The sequence below is a fragment of the Ctenocephalides felis genome, unplaced genomic scaffold (genome assembly GCF_003426905.1).
Source record: "Ctenocephalides felis isolate EL2017-DRISC unplaced genomic scaffold, ASM342690v1 CF-g0.4_SCAFFOLD_00366, whole genome shotgun sequence".
NCBI lineage: Eukaryota > Metazoa > Arthropoda > Insecta > Siphonaptera > Pulicidae > Ctenocephalides > Ctenocephalides felis.
In genome coordinates, this window is record NW_020536520.1 from 1 (window position 1) to 19,126 (window position 19,126).

General features: G+C 29.2%; 9 non-coding genes across 9 annotated transcripts; 1 reads left to right on the top strand and 8 right to left on the bottom strand.

The window, feature by feature from the left end:
* Window positions 1-5,070: 5,070 nt before the first annotated feature.
* On the top strand, window positions 5,071-5,142 carry Trnae-cuc. Its single transcript has one exon. It is a non-coding gene; the product is annotated as a tRNA-Glu (tRNA).
* A 2,563-nt stretch (window positions 5,143-7,705) lies between these two features.
* Window positions 7,706-7,777, bottom strand: Trnae-cuc. Its single transcript has one exon. It is a non-coding gene; the product is annotated as a tRNA-Glu (tRNA).
* Window positions 7,778-7,860: 83 nt separating this feature from the next.
* Window positions 7,861-7,932, bottom strand: Trnae-cuc. The gene has a single exon. It is a non-coding gene; the product is annotated as a tRNA-Glu (tRNA).
* Window positions 7,933-8,134: 202 nt separating this feature from the next.
* Trnae-cuc lies at window positions 8,135-8,206 on the bottom strand. Its single transcript has one exon. It is a non-coding gene; the product is annotated as a tRNA-Glu (tRNA).
* An 83-nt stretch (window positions 8,207-8,289) lies between these two features.
* On the bottom strand, window positions 8,290-8,361 carry Trnae-cuc. Its single transcript has one exon. It is a non-coding gene; the product is annotated as a tRNA-Glu (tRNA).
* Window positions 8,362-8,444: 83 nt separating this feature from the next.
* Window positions 8,445-8,516, bottom strand: Trnae-cuc. Its single transcript has one exon. It is a non-coding gene; the product is annotated as a tRNA-Glu (tRNA).
* Window positions 8,517-8,599: 83 nt separating this feature from the next.
* On the bottom strand, window positions 8,600-8,671 carry Trnae-cuc. The gene has a single exon. It is a non-coding gene; the product is annotated as a tRNA-Glu (tRNA).
* Window positions 8,672-8,754: 83 nt separating this feature from the next.
* Window positions 8,755-8,826, bottom strand: Trnae-cuc. Its single transcript has one exon. It is a non-coding gene; the product is annotated as a tRNA-Glu (tRNA).
* An 83-nt stretch (window positions 8,827-8,909) lies between these two features.
* Trnae-cuc lies at window positions 8,910-8,981 on the bottom strand. Its single transcript has one exon. It is a non-coding gene; the product is annotated as a tRNA-Glu (tRNA).
* Window positions 8,982-19,126: the final 10,145 nt, after the last annotated feature.

Genomic DNA, 19,126 nt, shown 5'->3' on the forward strand with positions numbered 1-19,126 from the left:
CTTCTCTATGCAGAAAGCAGTACGATGCTTTGAAAAAAGTTCAGAATCCCAAAATATTTCAAAATAAATTTTAATTCTTCAAAAATCTTTTTTTTCAAAAAAGGTAAATTTTTGTCAAAAAATTTTCAGAGTAATTTTTTTTTCAAAAATGTTAATTTAAAAAACAAAAAAAATTGGTACGGGAAGTACCAGCAATTTGCCTTAAGGCACGATGTCATGCGCCCCACTAGTTACTCGATATGAATTGGTACTAGGTTGAAGTGTATTTAGATTATATTCAAATCATAATTAATATGGACGATTTCCAGAATCTGCTCAAATTATTTATCACTCGATGATTTGACATAGTGAATGTTGTTATGTTAAAATAATAATAAATAGAATGATTTATAGGAAGATATACAATATAAAGAATTATATCCCGTCGATTGTATGTTATATTTAAAAATCATTGAAAACGAATTTGATATGGCAACGATGCTCGTGGATGCATACATCATTTATAAGGGACCCTTTTATGCCGAAACATATGAACAAACGCTTTGTCTTGCCGTGCGTGCCGAGATTGACGCGCTTATCGATAGTCATTCTCGGATCAATATGTATATAAACATATGGGTAAGTTCGATTTAAGTGCTGAACTTCCTGTACCAATTTTATTTTTAATGATTAACATTTTTGAAAAAAATTACTCTGAAAAAATTATATTTTTAAGAAACTATAAATTTTTGACAAAAATTTACTTTTTTTTGAAAAAAAAGAATTTTTGAAAAAAAAATTATTTTGAAATATTTTGAATTTCTGGATTTTTTTTAAAGCAATCGTATTGCTTGAACTGCATAGAGACGAAATGTCAAAGCGCGCAAGCGCCGCGCCGCCGACTAACGCATAAGCATTTGTACGGAACCCATAGAAATGTAAAAAAAATATACTTATTGTTAAAATCTCTGTAAATAACTGATAATTTGATGTGCATATGTCTAATAATCATTTTTAACCGCCAGATAGCATTTTTTTCCTTTTTTTATTACATCTCCGAAACCGCTAGACCTGCCTTCATGAAAGTTTGACAAATTTTTCATCTTGTCAATACAAGTAAAATGTTTTTTGAATTATTCAAATTGAACGCTCCGTTCCCTTAAAAACTGAGTTACCGTTTTTAGCACTTTTTGCCCCATATTTTTGAATGGCTAGACCTGCCTTTGCCAAAAACTAATCAGCGCGTCTCCTTATCAATACGAATCGAATGTTTTTTGAATTATTCAAAACGCTTCATCTGTGTTCCCGAAATCGTCGACGAAAATTTGTATCCGCACACACATACATACACGCACACACACACATACATCCATTTTTTCTAAGGTATGCCAAATGTTCAGAAGGTTTTGAAACGTGAAGATATAAAAAAATTTCATTTTAGATTGTTTTGCGATTACTATAACTTGCCCTACGGGAAGTTAAAAGCATATTAGGTAAGTTCGGTTTTTAACATAATACTGGTAATACTAAAATACAGGTATTTTTAAATCAATACCGCTATTGAATACCGGACAAAAATTGTCCGGGATCCTGATATTCGGGCTCACGGAATCCAGGTGTTGTAAGCCTTAACACTCACCTACGAGCAAACACAATCGAATTTTTAGTTGATATTATTTACATTATTTCAAAATATTTGGCATGCACCAAATTGTAAAAACAAACGCAAAATAGCAACACAGATATTTTAGGTGTGAATTGTATTTTTAATCTTCAATCTTGATTATGTTTAATTAAATTCGATGCATAATAGTCAGCTATTGATTTAACTATTTATCGCGTTTGATGTATTTAATTGTAAGAATAATATTTCGACCTACGTGCAATTGGATTTTTTATTATTCCGCGTGTCCCGATTTGAGCCCATCGAAGCAATAAGGCCGCGTTTTTTTTTGGAGCTATTCAGGGTTCCTTCGCGATCTTATCCTTGATGGCGTTGCACAAGCAAGCTGTTATTGAGACAGTTTACGATGTCAATATCGCAGACATTAAACTTTGATTATAAAAAAATGAAAGTAAATGGAGGATGTTATTGGTCTGTAAAACATATGGAAAATTAATTTACAAGTTGTTATGTACTATTGTGCGAAATAAATATAATTTGTACTGCTTGTAGTTGATATAAAATATCTAACAAAAACAATGTATTTTCTTCCATATATATATATATATATATATATATATATATATATATATATATATATAGTAGAGAAGACTGGGTACGGTTGTGCCACTTTTTTGATCAGCAATACTGGTTCAAAAAAGTTATTTTACTAAGCTAATATACCAATATATAACAAAACTAAATTTTTCAAACATAGTTGACAAGAAATCTTTGTGATATTGGTTTAGCGGCTATGACAACTGTCACTACCGTACCCAGTTTTCTCTCTCTTCTCTCTTTTCTCTCTCTCTCTCTTTATATATATATATATATATATATATATATATATATATATATATATATATATATATATATATCTGAGTGTGTGTATGTGTAGAAATGTTCATACATATAAAAATATTATGTTAACAATAAAAATCGATCTAATTCATTTTTTTTATTTTCAGGTAAGCCACTTCATGTGATGACAGTTGTTTATATTACCTTAATAGTGAGTAAACTAGTATGTATGTGTTTTATATTTTTTTATACATATATAATATATTATTGAAGTCTTCGACGCCAATACTTCTAATAACGTACAGTATACTGATCCTTGACTACTGGGATTTCTATATAGTCAAGTTTTTATATAGTTTAAGTTCAAAGACACTCATTTTATATAAAAGTGGTACATGGTATATTATATTATCGTTACTGCATATAATATGATAAATGTGTATTTTGATACAATAGAAATATTTCTATTCCAACACTATATTTTGAACTAATTGTTTCTAAAATATCTATTATTAATTTATAACCGCTTGCAAAAAAATAAGTACTCGTATCTCAGTAATTACATTAGTTTCTCTACTATATCTGGAACAAAAAGGACTCTTAATGTAAAGGCTTCTCGATTTAACCCTTTTTATAAATAGATAAGGATAATAAAATATATACAATTTTCATCTGATTATTTTATATGTGTATGCATCCATATACATGTAGACATACCTATGTGTCAAAGATAAAAGGGATACAATTTGTGTTATATAAAATAATGCAAAAAAGAACTTTTTTGTGGAAGGAGATATTGTTTTCTTAACTTAATATTTTTTAATTAATTAATATTAATTAAATTTAATTTAAATGAGTTTTTCATAAATTAATAAGTTTTTGTTAATTTTTATATATCAATAATATTTTATCCAACTTCGACTGCAATCCAACAGCGAAACAGTACAGAAATTCTTCAGTTAAGTTTCAATAAATGATAATGTTGTATTATGCGTTTTTTAATTGTCATTTATTGCCAAACTAGGTTTATGGATAATTACAATGCAAACCTACATAATATTTTGTGGTTCTAACTTCTATGAAGAATACATAATCGTCATTTACGAACGTTATATATCTACAAGACTTTGGATCAAAAATTTTTGTTATAAATAAATAATATATTAATAAAAAATTTAAAGATTAAATTATATATTAAATTAAAGAAAAATTATAATACAATATAAATTTTTTTAAAAAAAATTATAATATTGATTTATTAGAGCTTTCAACAATTTGATTTATCACATCTAGTTTTATATTATCTGCATACCTTCATCTAGCAATTTTATTCTATCTTCATTTCGCTTCTTATAAAATATCGCTGTCTTATAACTCTGTCTAATATATATCGCCATATGGTCGTTTATCATCATGTGAATATGTTTGTATATAAATTCTGACAAGTTATCTTTTTTGCAGTCATGTAAATACAACTTTTCTAATTTACTGTATCTTCGTAGCTAGCAAACTAGCTTTCACGTGAAATTACTGTTGGTTCCTACGTGGTTTATGGCTATGAGCTTCCGGGCCACTATGTCATACCCGAAAGACGTGCTAAGTAACTTTAATATGCACTCTCTACTGTAATATATATATATATATATATATATATATATATATATATATATATATATATAAATAATGAACAAAATGGTATATATTCATAAATAAATTAGAAAGCCATAACACAATCCTGTCAGATGTTGAGCGCATTGTCACAGTCTTAACGTCAGTTCAAACGTATATCATACCTTCAAAAGTTTATTTTGAGGGTGTTTTCTCATGTTTTGGGCCATATTGTTATTTGTAATTATTTCTATTGAAATCAATAAACTTATACCAGGTACTAGTGATTTCGATCAATATTATTGCAATCATCAGGCCTAAAAGAATTTTTATTATTTAATAATGTTTGTTTACTTTTGAACATAATGGCATAATAATTTTTCAAAAGCACTACAATGTAGTTTATTCGAAGCCAAAAAAAAACAAAATTGAAATCTGTCAAACAATGATTGGCTTTTAACATTTACTTTAACTACTTCTAAATAAAAATCAATCCACCGGTAATAAGAAATGGCTTGCATTTATTGCAAAACTTGCTTATATGCTGATATCTGAAAGAGGACCAAATAATTTCTTTGTGACCAGTTATTATGTAATATAGTTTTGTTTCTTTGAAATCATTTTTTTGTGTACAAGTGAGAGTATAAACACTAATTAGAAATATTAAATATGTTGTTCGAAAAAAAGGCATTTTGCTTTAGTTAGTACTTTAGAAAGTTGAAAAAATAATTATAGTTATTTCTTGTATAATTATGAAATAAAACTGAACGTATGTAGTACGTTATTTGGTTTATAATACTCACTGTAATTTTTCTAATGCAATCATGGTTTATTAACAATATCAAAAAATAAACTTTTGAGTACATATATAAAAAATTAAAATTATCCACATAAATAAAATGTTTGATAAAATCAAAATTTATTTATCAATTTTATTCTCCAAATAGTTTAAAAATCAGCAAATTCTAATTAATTGAAATTCTATCCACGGTATTGCAATACAATGAATTTCGGTCATATCCCATGTTGTCTAGTGGTTAGGATGCCTGGTTCTCAACCAGGAGGCCGGGGTTCGATTCCTCGCGTGGGCCTACATTTTTTATCCTACTTTTCAAATATTTAGGCACGAAAATTAATAAACAGTTAATTCTAATTAATTGATTTTTTATTTATTCACTAAAATTTAACAATTAAATAGAAGTTTAGCTAAAACTAAACCGTTCTCAAAACGTTATCGATACCTGCAAAAATGTTCAAAACTTAGTTCCCTTATTTTAATTTTAATTCATTTTGAAAATAATTTACTCTACTTTTGAGTTTCTCATTCAATCATTTTTTTAAATGTAAGTTATGAATTTTCAGACAACAAATCAAAATATCTAACAATAAGGTCTCAATCCATGGCAAAATTGTGTATTTGAAATTGTGTCAAATACGATTGCGGATATAGAAGTGAAAATGTGGACCGAATCATTTTTGACCTGTTGAAAATTAAAAAATATGATTTTGTATGAAAAAAGAGATAGGTACAAAAACACAGTAGTGAATTAATATCTTTGTTCGATTAAGAATTTTATCAAACAGTAGAAGACGAGCGTGCAAAAAATTAGTGATTAGTGATATATGGGATTTACTATTATTACATTTCAATTTGTCAATAAGTTCTAAAATATATCTTAATTTTTATGTAAGACAATACGTGTAACTTGTTTAAATAGTTTTTACGAAAGTTACTTAAAATTCATATTTTGTAGATAACATTACATCATTCTAAAACGAAACTTTAAAGAGACGATGCAAAGTTTATGGTATTTTAGAAAGACATTTCTTTCAATAGTTCTTTCAATATTTATTATTGTATCTGATAACATATATAGTTCAGATTCTAGTAAACTATTCACAGATTTTTTTAATATAATTAACGAGTGTATTTTTGGCGTTTATTGCATATAACAGAAAAACTAGCAATTTCTAAATAGTGCCTACTTAAAATGTCTAAAACAAGCCTAAATTTCAATTTGAATTAGCTACATATCAAGGTGTTGAAATGTATGAATTTGTTATTCTGAGAATTTTACCTATATAACTATGCATATTTGAAAAGTATATTAACGGAAATATAAGGCGATTATAAATGCTTACTAAAATTTGTTTTAAAATTGGCGTTGTTTCATATTTATTTTATGTTCATATATTTTTCTATACAAAAATCAGTAGATGCAATGATAAAATAAAATATAAATGAAATATATTTTCGTAGATAATGATACATTGAACAAATGGTTGCTACGCATAAAAGTATCTGATTTAGAATTGATTGGTTACAAGTTCTCGTCATGAAATGTATTTTCGCATATATCGTGTTTCAGAATAACATTTCTGTTTTGAATCAATTGAACTAGTATTTGAAATAAAATTGAAAAATATTGTTTGCGTATGTCCCTTGTGCGTCACCCAACTAAAGATAGTACATATTCTTTACAATATCCAAAATATAGTATAGGTAGAAATCATGGTGATTTTAATTGATAGATGAAATCTAGAACGAGCTGTTTAAAGATAAAAGCAAAAGTCAATATGTACGATGTAATATAATAGAAAATGCATAAAATTATTTGTAGAGTTATCATTCCTTTTAGAGACTAAGTTAGAAGAGTGAAGATATTTTTCAAACTTTGCTGTGAGCTAGACCTTAAAGTGAAACAACATTTTCTGTTGTCTAAATTAATTAAAGTAATAAGTGTTTGTTGGTCTTCAAATTTAAATTTTAAGATATTTTATTTTTAATACAATGCAATCAAATTTTCAGTAGCTATTAGCTGTATATATATATATAAGCAAACAAAATAGTATTTGCCTAATCCGTTGATATTTTGTGCAATTGAATATTTTCTTTGAATTGAAAACCACTGTTGAAAATCCTAAGCAATATAACCACATTTACTATGAATCAATGTGAGAAACCGCCTATGATTCTGTGGTAAAAATGCAGTCCAGCAACCACATGTTCCTGGTTCGTTATTGATTTTGGCCAGCTTGATATTAAGCAGCGTGCTATGGATTTTCACTTCTGATTGAGTATCTCAAATATAATATGATACCAAGTAAAAAATCCTTTCCAGTCATTGCTGCAATCTGTACTCACATCACCATTTTAAATATATCCAATATAATATCATCAGAAAGTCAATGGTCAACTACTGGGTTGTCTTTTAGAAGCACTAGATTAAGATGTGTACGTCAAAACAGCTTAAGAATTCATAGTTTCGATTGCTAATTAAGTATGGAAAATTGCATATTTTATTAAGATAGAAAACTGTTGTTTCATATGGAACTTTAGTCATGAATATGTTTTATACTTATATATGTCACATGAAAATTTCTGAGAGATTTTGTAATCTGATATGTAATACAGAATAGAACTCAACTGTTTTGTATAAATAAAGATAACTATTAACCGTTAAAATTTAATTTAACCTTTTACTTAAAAAAATTATTTCGAAACGATAGAATCTCGAAAGTACAGTAAACTCTAAATATGTTTGATTGAAATATGTTTACCAAATTTGGAAAATTTTTGCAGGTATCCATAAAATTTTGATAAATGTTTAATTTTAGTGCATCAATATTTGGAAAGTAGAAAAAAAAAAATTATTCCCATGCGGGGAATCGAACCCCGGCCTCCTGGGTGAGAGCCAGGTATCCTAACCACTAGACAACATGGGATATAAGACAAACTCATTGTTCCTAGTAGAAAATTCAATTAATTAGAATTAATTGTATAATTTTAGTGAATAAATAAAAAAATATTCCCATGCGGGGAATCGAACCCCGGCCTCCTGGGTGAGAGCCAGGTATCCTAACCACTAGACAACATGGGATATAAGAAAAACTCATTGTTCCTAGTAGAAAATTCAATTAATTAGAATTAAGAAAAAGAATATAAGAAAAACTCATTGTTCCTAGTAGAAAATTCAATTAATTAGAATCAAGAAAAAGAATATAAGAAAAACTCATTGTTCCTAGTAGAAAATTCAATTAATTAAAATTAATTGTTTAATTTTAGTGAATAAATAAAAAATATTTCCATGCGGGGAATCGAACCCCGGTCACCTGGGTGAGAGCCAGGTATCCTAACCACTAGACAACATGGGATATAAGAGAAACTCATTGTTCCTAGTAGAAAATTTAATTAATTAGAATTAATTGTGTAATTTTAGTGAATAAATAAAAAAATATTCCCATGCGGGGAATCGAACCCCGGCCTCCTGGGTGAGAGCCAGGTATCCTAACCACTAGACAACATGGGATATAAGAAAAACTCATTGTTCCTAGTAGAAGATTCAATTAATTAGAATTAATTGTTTAATTTTAGTGAATAAATAAAAAAATATTCCCATGCGGGGAATCGAACCTTGGCCTCCTGGGTGAGAGCCAGGTATCCTAACCACTAGACAACATGGGATATAAGAAAAGCTCATTGTTCCTAGTAGAAAATTCAATTAATTAGAATTAATTGTTTAATTTTAGTGAATAAATAAAAAAATATTCCCATGCGGGGAATCGAATTCCGGCCTCCTGGGTGAGAGCCAGGTATCCTAACCACTAGACAACATGGGATATAAGAAAAGCTCATTGTTCCTAGTAGAAAATTCAATTAATTAGAATTAATTGTTTAATTTTAGTGAATAAATAAAAAAATATTCCCATGCGGGGAATCGAACCTTGGCCTCCTGGGTGAGAGCCAGGTATCCTAACCACTAGACAACATGGGATATAAGAAAAGCTCATTGTTCCTAGTAGAAAATTCAATTAATTAGAATTAATTGTTTAATTTTAGTGAATAAATAAAAAAATATTCCCATGCGGGGAATCGAATTCCGGCCTCCTGGGTGAGAGCCAGGTATCCTAACCACTAGACAACATGGGATATAAGAAAAGCTCATTGTTCCTAGTAGAAAATTCAATTAATTAGAATTAATTGTTTAATTTTAGTGAATAAATAAAAAAATATTCCCATGCGGGGAATCGAACCCCGGCCTCCTGGGTGAGTGCAAGGTATACTAACCACTAGACAACGTGCGATACGGTAAAAACTTATTGTTATAGGAAAATTGAAAATATGTGAAATCACAATCATCTACCTCGCCAGAATTCTCATGTTAATAATAAAAGTTTACAACTTTTCAGTAAATAAATTCTCAATATCTATTGCTGTCCAAATGTATACATGATGTCTTTTATTATTTTTGAACTTGATTTTTTTTATTATGAAACTATCAAATATTTCACCATGTTACAAATTAGATTGAATACGAGAACTTTTGACAGAACTTGCCAGCACACTTTATTACATTTTTCTTGAAAAGCCTTTTAATGCTGACTAATTTTGAAAATTTTAAATTCATAGTTCAACAATTAATTTTAATTCTAGAAAACTTGGAGCAATTATGTCATTATTCTCGACTGTGGTTCGAGAAATGTTATTTAGATTACGGATTCAAAGTTTCAATCAACAAAATTAATAAAAATCTGCCAGAATATTCAAAAAATGGTCACAGTCTTACCAGAGCTCCAGGCTGCATTTGAAAGCTTATAATTTTCTAACTACATAGAATGCATTTTTTTAAAAATTTTTTATTATAGTTAGGATCAATGATATTATCCCCCATTGACTTGGTGTAGAGTTCTGTATATATAAAGGATATGCAAAAAGCTTTGAAGTGCTTGTTTTATTTTCTACTGAGAGATTTTTCTGATTGAACCGTTATTAAATCTTGTATGTGCTTCATAACAATATTGTAACTTTGCCTGTGTTTATCTTCTGCAACATAATTGTTTGAATGCTTTTAAGAGAAAATAATTATATATTTTTTAAGTTGTGTTGTAATTAATAAATAACGATTTATCAATTAAAAAAATAATGACATATATAATGATCAAAGAATTTTTAACTTCCCGTAGGGTAAGTTATAGTAATCGTAAAAAAATCGAAAATAAAAATATTTGCATATCTTTACGTTTCAAGGTCATTTTGTCATACCTTAGAAAAAATGGATGTATGTGTGTGTGTGCGATCGTCAACGATTTCGGGAAAACATTCGATTCGTATTGAAAAGGAGACTTGCTGACTAGTTTCTGGCGAAGACAGGCCGAGCCGTTTCGAAGATATGATGCAAAATGGGCTAAAAATCGTAATAGATTTTTTGGAAGGCAAGTCTAATGGTTTCGGAGAAAGTGAAAAAAATGGCATTTGGCGGACAAAAATGATCATTAGACATATACACATAAATTTATCACATGTTTTATAGATATTTTAATAATACGATCAAATTTTGTTTACATTTCTATGGGTTCCGTACCAATGTTTACCTGTTATACACCAGCGTGGCGCCTACGCGCTTTGATATTTCGTTTCTACGCAGCTAACGTATCGCGATTGCTTTGAAAAAAAAATTCAAAGTTTCCAAAATATTTCAAAGTATAAAAAAATCAATTTTTTCAAAAAGGTTTCAAGAATCTCAAAAATATTTTTTTTTCAGAGTTCTAAAAGAAAATTTAATCTTTTTTAAAAAAATACTTTTTGGTACGGAAAGTTCTAGCAATTTGCCTTAAGCACGATGCCATACACCACTAGTTAATTACATCTTTTAAACATACAAAGAATACTGAAAATAGTTCAACTAACACTTCATATCAAACAAAAGTTTGGTGTAGTATCAAAAATGACATATATCACTTCTTGAAATGATATTTCAAGTTGCAAAACTATTGCAACTGCTAAGAAACTTCTATTCTCAAGTTCGGTTATCTGTGACAATGGCAATCTACAACTTGCGAACAAGCAGCATTGTGAGTATTGCTGCTATTGCAACTTCAGTCGTACAATTAACAGCAAATTACCAGATAATGATTTGTGTCACAGTAATCTCCGAGACAATTCGAGATGGATAGAGATATAATGAAACAACATTCAATTGAAAAGAATTGAATTACCAGTTTTTGCTATTACTATAACTTGGCCTACGGGAAGTTAAAAATTTAATTATTTGGTTATTATAATGTTATGTAATTTTTTTAATACAATAGTTTTATGTCTTTTAAAAAAAATGTTTTTTTTTTTTGAAAAAAGTTTTTTTTTACATTTTGAAATATTTTTGGAAATTTGGAGCTTAGCTGGCGCAGCGTGATTGCTCTGAAAAAAGTTCAAAATTTTAAAAAAAAATTCAGAATATAGAATAAATTCAATTTTTCAAAAAAGTCATTTTTTAAAAAAAAATCAAAATTCTCAAAAAATTTACTTTTTTCAAAGTTTTCAAAAAAATTTTTAATCAATGTTGGTACTAGAATTTCCAGCAATTTTCCTAGAGGCACAATGCCATGCACCACTAGTTTTATCCAAAGATTGTTAGTATATTTTTATTTGCTAGTTCGTATTTCATTTTATTCCTACAAGATCAAGCTTAGACTAAAATACATATACAGAATAAATATAATTTTTGAAAAATTATCAGAATCTGACTAGATTTATGAAATCTGTTACAACGTAGTTTTCAGTTTTCATCTAAAAGCTCATATTTATTTAACTAGTATATATTTAATATTTACTTATATATACGAGTAGAAAAACATTCTAATTTATTTAGATATTCGTTTTCAGATTTAATCCGGTCTCGACCTAAATATTCAAAATATAAATTTTCAAGTAGCGTCCTACATCATATTAAATCTACCTCTAAGGCTTCTTGCCTGTGTAATGAATAAAAGTTGTATATATGAATGTCAAATCTGATTAAGTGACATGTACGCCCAAACATATGCAAACCTCGTAATAATTTCATGATGTGCGAGAAATAGGAAATACTTCGATTCAAATATGAATTATTTACCTTCAGATAACATAGGATTCAAAGAGGTTGACTTACACCGCATTATAAAGATCACTGAAAGATTTATGAAAAATTGATCATTGAAAATTACATTTTGTGTTGAAATTCAAGAAGTTGTCTCTCGATATATTCAAACACTGTTATCGTTTTTGTATTTATAGAATAATAACATTATTAATAGTATATATTTGCGACCATTTCAAAATAAATGTATTACTGTAAATATTAAAATGCTAAAATTCTAAATAGTATTGAGAACAATTTTTATTGGTATTTTGCGCCTTTGTGATTTTTTAAATCATATCTATTACTTATGATAAAGAAAAATGACAATATTTTAATAATCCTAGTTAACTTATAAGAAATCTGTCTGTACTGATAGACATTCAAAAGTGAATAAATGATTCAAAACTATGGCATAAAAATGTTTTGTGCATCTTGGTTCAAAATTCTTAAGAATTAAGCATTTTTGTTGAACTATACATTTAAATTTTTCAAAATCTGATGCCACTTTTACCAAAATCATCATAAATAATTAAAATAAATGAATTAGTTTACCTAGTTTAGTTTAGGTTTATAGAAAAAGTCAGATAGAAAATTAGAAAAAAACATTTTTTAATATAATGTTCAAATTGTTTTTCATCTGCACCAAAGCATGTCCTTTATCTTAAATATCTTCTGATATTTATTATTATATTATTGTCTACTATTTGGCTACTAATATTTCAAAAATAAGTGTTAAAACCTCTAGATTATAGGGTAGAGCGCGGCTTAAAAACACAAGGTTAAAAATGAATTCTTTTACAACAATATTTGAAAGTAGAGGAAAAAAGATGTATAACTTGCCATTGACTAAATTCTTACGACGTTGCTATCAGGAGATAAATTGCATTTTTTGAAAATCCATAAAAAAGTATTTTCTTTTTTTGTTAGTTTTTTTGGTTGTGAGCACTATTGTTTAGTTTACGAGCCTTTAATACAATTTTTAAGTATACGTTATTTATTGGTTTTATAAGATGTATTATTGATTTTAAGTTAGATTCAACAGTTTTTCTATATACCTTCTACAAAAGCTTACACCTGGGTGGGGTAAAAAAGACCAACTGAACCTTTACCCTGCCAAAAGTGTAAAAAATGAAAAATATAAAATAGGTTTAAAAATCCTATTTTACAAGAGATAAATTAAATAATTAGTTATTCCAACTCTGCTGGTGAATATTTCTGAAGAAATACAAGATCAAGGTTATTTACATTGTTTTTTTTTTAATTACTATATTTATTACAACTGTTAAATAATTTAACATCTAGTACTAATAATGAACAATAGCATAAATTTAAATAAAAAAGAGTACAAAATAAAGGATAGTATTTACATTAAAATTATATCCGTAGTATGATGATTCAATATAAAATAAAAGCAAATAATAATAATAATAAAATTAATAAATAAAAAAAATAAAATTTCGAATAATAAAAATAATACTAAAAAAACAAAGTGGAATAAAAACAATAAGTGACAGATAATAATAAATATAATAAAATACATCATTAGAAATAATAAAATAATTATAATATAATAATAATAATAATAATAATAATACATTGTTATTTCAGTAAGAAAAGCTTCTATGAAATTGATATTTTACATTGGTTGAATAATGTAGCTATTATTTTGTAAAATCCATTTAAAATTAAAATAAGACATTGGATCTGTTTGCCTTCTGCTTGTCCCAATTTACCCCGTCTATGGGGCAAAAATGACCAGATAACAAATTTTTGAAAAACAGCAAAAAAACACATTTTTACGATGATGAATTAGCTGAGAGTTTTACTGAACATAGTCAGATAGTTGCTTGTTCGACATGTGTAATTTGTTGTGATGTGATTGGTTTGGTTTCGCAAAATAATTGCTCAAAGTCAAATTGGATCTTCGTGCCCCACCCTGCCATTTATCATATATATATGTATATATATATATATATATATATATATATAATTTAACGATCGGTCCTAATATAATACTGTCGTACACGTGGTCGGATTTAACTTGAAAACGTCGCGCGACTGTACGCGAAAAACCTACGTCGGCGAATAGCATTTCGCGAAATTCAGAAGTTACACACGCCGACTGCGGAATGCAAATTAGGGCGCACGGATACGCGTACAAAAGCGCACAACTCGCTAGTTTCAAAGAAAATATCCTATTTGCTTGGAAAATATTTAAACTATAATTCCCGCGTACGTAATGTTATCACGCTTGGAAATTGAGTTGAAAGGAATATGAATGAAGATGGGAATATTCTTACGGAAATGATGCACTGAATGGATGCAATTATTCCATTGAAGAGTGCACTTGGTAAATAATATGAGCAGTTGTAAGTTGTTGAATGCCATACGTACATGTTTATTCATAGATGTATGAAATTACATTCGGGTTTTAGGTAAATGTGATAGGTTTGATCACGTATATGCTTCAAAGGCAATTATATATTAAATATTGAATTACTTTTCAAAGGCACCTATATGCAGTAAAGTAAATCAATTTAATCTTCAATTTCACCGTAATTTATGGGTCGTACAGTTAAATAAAAAGTTGTCAATACAACACGATGACTTAATGTAGAGTAGGGCGCACAAAGGTCCCGTATGATTTGTAGCTTTTATACTGTGAAAACCATACCAAGTACATCACAACAAATAAGACGTATCAAATAAACAGTTATCTAACTATGTTCAATAAAAGTAATTATAGTGAAACTCGTTTTTTTATATATATTTCAAAAATTTGTCTTATGGTTCCATGGGCGTGATAAAAATGGACTGCCAGAGGGTTCACTATTTTACTTTTTATTTTAAAGAGGTTTTATGGAATAATAGCTACATTATCTAATCATTGCGACGCGGTTTGATTATTAGATTGAACAGAAAAATTAAAAATTATAATTTAAATATGTTTTTTTTTAAACATAATAAACTAAACCCTAATCACAAATCTTGCTCAGGCTAATTTATCATAATCAGATTCATTTTTTTTAAAATATAATTATTACAAATAGCGTAAATACAATTACTGTCGGAATAACATATTTTCTATGCACATTTTTCACAAGGATCACACTGCATATCGTATAGATTCTATTTTTCTTCTTATTCTTCTGACAAAGTTCTTTACTATAGAACTTTGTCAGAATAATTCATCTTTAGAGTTGGAATATATTATTTTAATTTATCTTTTGTAAAATTGCTTTTTACTTTATTTTATTTTATTATTTACTATTTACTTTTTTGTTTACATCTAGTCAATGTAAAGGTTTAGGTTCATCATCGTGTAAGCTTTTGCAGAGGTTATATACAAAAACTGTTGAATCTAACTAAAATAACAAACTTATATAAAAAACAAATAACGAATAGGGGAAATGCGGACAAAATGACACAGTAGCCTTATTTAAAAATCGATCGATAATCACAATCCGGTAAGATGTTGAGCCCCATACCACAGACTTTTCGCAGTAATCAGTTTAAACATGTCCTGCGTCTTAAAAAAGTTTATTTTGAAGGTGTTTTTGTCATATTTTTTGCGAACCTGTTTATTGATACTTGTAATTATTTCTTAAAAAAATGATTACCTGTCAAAGGTGATTGGCTTTTTAACTTCTACCTCAAGTATGTAAGAAATAATTGCTACAACCAGACGAAAAGATCCACCGGTATATTAATATAGATAAACTATATTTGATCTCTAAAATATGACCATGATTTATATATCTTTACGTTTCGAAAGTTTTTGAACATTTTCGAAAACCTCAGAAAAAATGGATGTATGTGTGTTTGTTTGTGGGTGTGCGGATACAAATTTTGGCGACGATTTCCGGAATACGAGCCTACCATTTAGAATGATTCAAATAACATTCAATTCTTATTAACAAGGAGATGTGCTGACTAGTTTTTGGACAAGGCAGGTACAACCGTTTTGAAGATACGGGGCAAAAAGTGCCAAAAATGGTAAATAAGTTTTTGCCTTAAGGCACGATTCCATGCACTACTAGTTTCCATATACTTTAAAATCCAAACAATAATTTGTCGGTCCTACTTATAATAAATTTCATGTGAATGGGTCGGATCACTATAATCCTTGGGTCTCATGTGTGCGGTGTATTTGAGAAGCAGAAGGTGGTTAAAGGCGAACACATTAGGATAAGATGTATGTATTATTGATGAAAACATAAAATGATTTGCAGAACTTCTTCTATAGTTCAAAGGTAGGTATAGTGTATACCTGACTCGGAACTGCTTAGTTGTTCGTGTAGTGTTTTTCGATGCGGGCTGCTCCACCGCGGCGGATCCATATAGCGCATGTACAAGGCCGCGTGACGTCACATCTCGCCCTGTTGCCGCCTAGCGCACTATACTTTCGGCTAAAACGTGTTCTATTCTCTACTCCTATGTCTTTTATTCGATAACCGAGTGCAAGCGAACATAGCGATCCTTTACAACCAATTCTACAATTCACATATACTACTCGCATATGTTCGATTCACATCCAACTTTTTAGAAACGAAAAATTTAAGTGACAAAGTAGTTGGCATCATCAAGTTTATGTATATCTATATATTATACGGCTTCATATATTAGGATTTGTAATAGATTTTACAAAAAAACTATACAGGCTATAACAAAGCTGTACGCGGGTAAAAGGATCCACCACAATTATCTCAAAAACAAGTAAATTACATTTTGAACGATACTGTTTTAAAGTAAAGGGCTAATGCTTTGCAATAAGCCACCTCGATACCTGGAGATAAACGTCCGCATTGTCAATTTTTGTAACAAAAGCATTTTTTGTTGTTGTTGGGTTTTTTCCTTTAGAGCAGTGCTATTTAGTTTTCGATACCTGAACATAATTATTAAGTAAGGGAAGTACGAACAAAATGATAAAATGTGTTATTTTTTAATAATTATATTTGATGATTTAATAATATTACAACCAGTCTCAATCGTATTTACTCATCTTTGGTTCATTGCTACCCATACGAAAGTATTTTAATTAAGTAGAAACTATAATAACATATTTATCAAGGAAAAATGCATCCTATTACCAAACTTGCCATATGACATATGGGTAAAGGACATGCTGAGATGCTAATTTATAAGAAAGCAGTTTTCAAATAAATGGTTTTGTCCTCTTTCGGACATTAGCAAAAAGGGTTTTGCATCAAATGCATGTCTCTTCTAGATCTAATATAGTGTATCTAAAGAAACTTGTGTTCTTTTATACTACGTATATTGTTTATTATGACAATAGTAACAACACTATGTGTGATTATATTTATCATTTACACAACGTAGATATTATTTGAGTATTTATATAAAAAAAAGGTAAAAAAGTTAAGAATTATAATTTTGGCATTTCGAACATTGAGCAAACAAAAACGAGATCTGATCTGACACTTGAATTTCCTTTTGTTTTTATCAGTGCTGTCACTATATGGGCCAATCTGTCCAGAGACATGTGATGCGTGTTGACAAGCCGCTATGCGTGTTGGCAACCCGCTACATCACTCCGCCCTAATGAAAAAGATTGTTTCGCATCTCTGACTGCCATTCTTGAACTTCCTTGTAAATTTCTTTTGGTTGAGATTGTGTGATAAATTTTATTTGTTTGTGGCCGTGGCCGTTTTGAATGCCGTGTTGGCTTGTTGAGTTTGTTGATTGCTTACGTGGCCCTTCGCTGGTGAGTTAGCGGTTGAGTAGATGTGGCCCTTCGCTGGTGAGTTAGCGGCTGAGTATATTTGACACTTCGCTGGTGAGTTAGCGGTTGAGTGTATGTGGCCCTTCGCTGGTGAGTTAGCGTTGAGTGTATGTGGCCCTTCGCTGGTGAGTTAGCGGTTGATTGTATGTGGCCCTTCGCTGGTGAGTTAGCGGTTGATTGTATGTGGCCCTTCGCTGGTGAGTTAGCGGTTGAGTGGCGGTTGCCGATGATTGCTGGTGCTCCCTGTCTGCTGCCATGGTGCTTATTATCGACTTATTTACCAGGATAATAAGTGATTTATTGAGCACGTGTTGTTGTTGTTCTCGAAGTGCTCTCTCGTGGTCGGAGTCTCAATTGTAGGATTAGAATGTTCTTAGAGTTATGAGGTTGCGAGCCATTTATATTAATTATATATTTTTTTAAAAATTCTTTTCTTAATAATTCATGAGACTTCAATTTTTTTTTGTTACTTCTAAATGTGTCTTGATCTTCTTACCTTCTTTCCTTCTATATGCGTGCTATTAATTCACGTTTGCGGTCACCACTAAAGAAACTTGTGTTCTTTATACTACGTATATTGTTTATTATGACAATAGTAACAACACTATGTGTGATTATATTTATCATTTACACAACGTAGATATTATTTGAGTATTTATATAAAAAAAAGGTAAAAAAGTTAAGAATTATAATTTTGGCATTTCGAACATATATTGTAGAAATACCGGAATTGTCCAAATTATAGTCATAATAAATTTCATAAAATATTATTTATATTTCGTTTATTTTATATATGATTAATATCCACGACACTATGTGTTGTCATACTGATCATTAATAAAACGTTATTGGTATTTTCTTATTTATAATAGAAAAGAAAGGTTTCAAGAATTATACATTTTTTTGGCAAAAAAACTACTAGAGAGAAACAAAAGCCATGTCCGATCTGACACTTGAATTTATTTTTGTTTTTTTTCTGTGCTGTCACTATGGGTGCGTTCGACTTGGACGCTTACGCGCTGTGAGCGCGCCGTGAGCGCGCTTTCATCGTTCGACTTGGCGCTGTGAGCGTGGCATAAGTACGCTCGTAGCACCATCGTGGGATGCTCGTAGCACATATTTTGCGCTCACATATGCTCACGCCACAGAGGTAGGGCAGCGTGAGCGTGAGCGTCAGTTGTTTTTACTATCTGTCATTTCATTTATTTATTAATTGTCAAATTCTTTATAATCCCGCAAAAATGGCAAGCTGTATATCACAATTATTTTTTAATATTAATATTAATATTGATTAATTTTAAATTTAATTAATTTTAAATAATTTTAAATTTTAATTTCAATATTACTATTAATTAAGCATAAGCTAACCAAATTTCATTCATTTATTTTTTGTTAAATTCTTTATAATCCCGCAAAAACGCCGAGTTGTATATCACA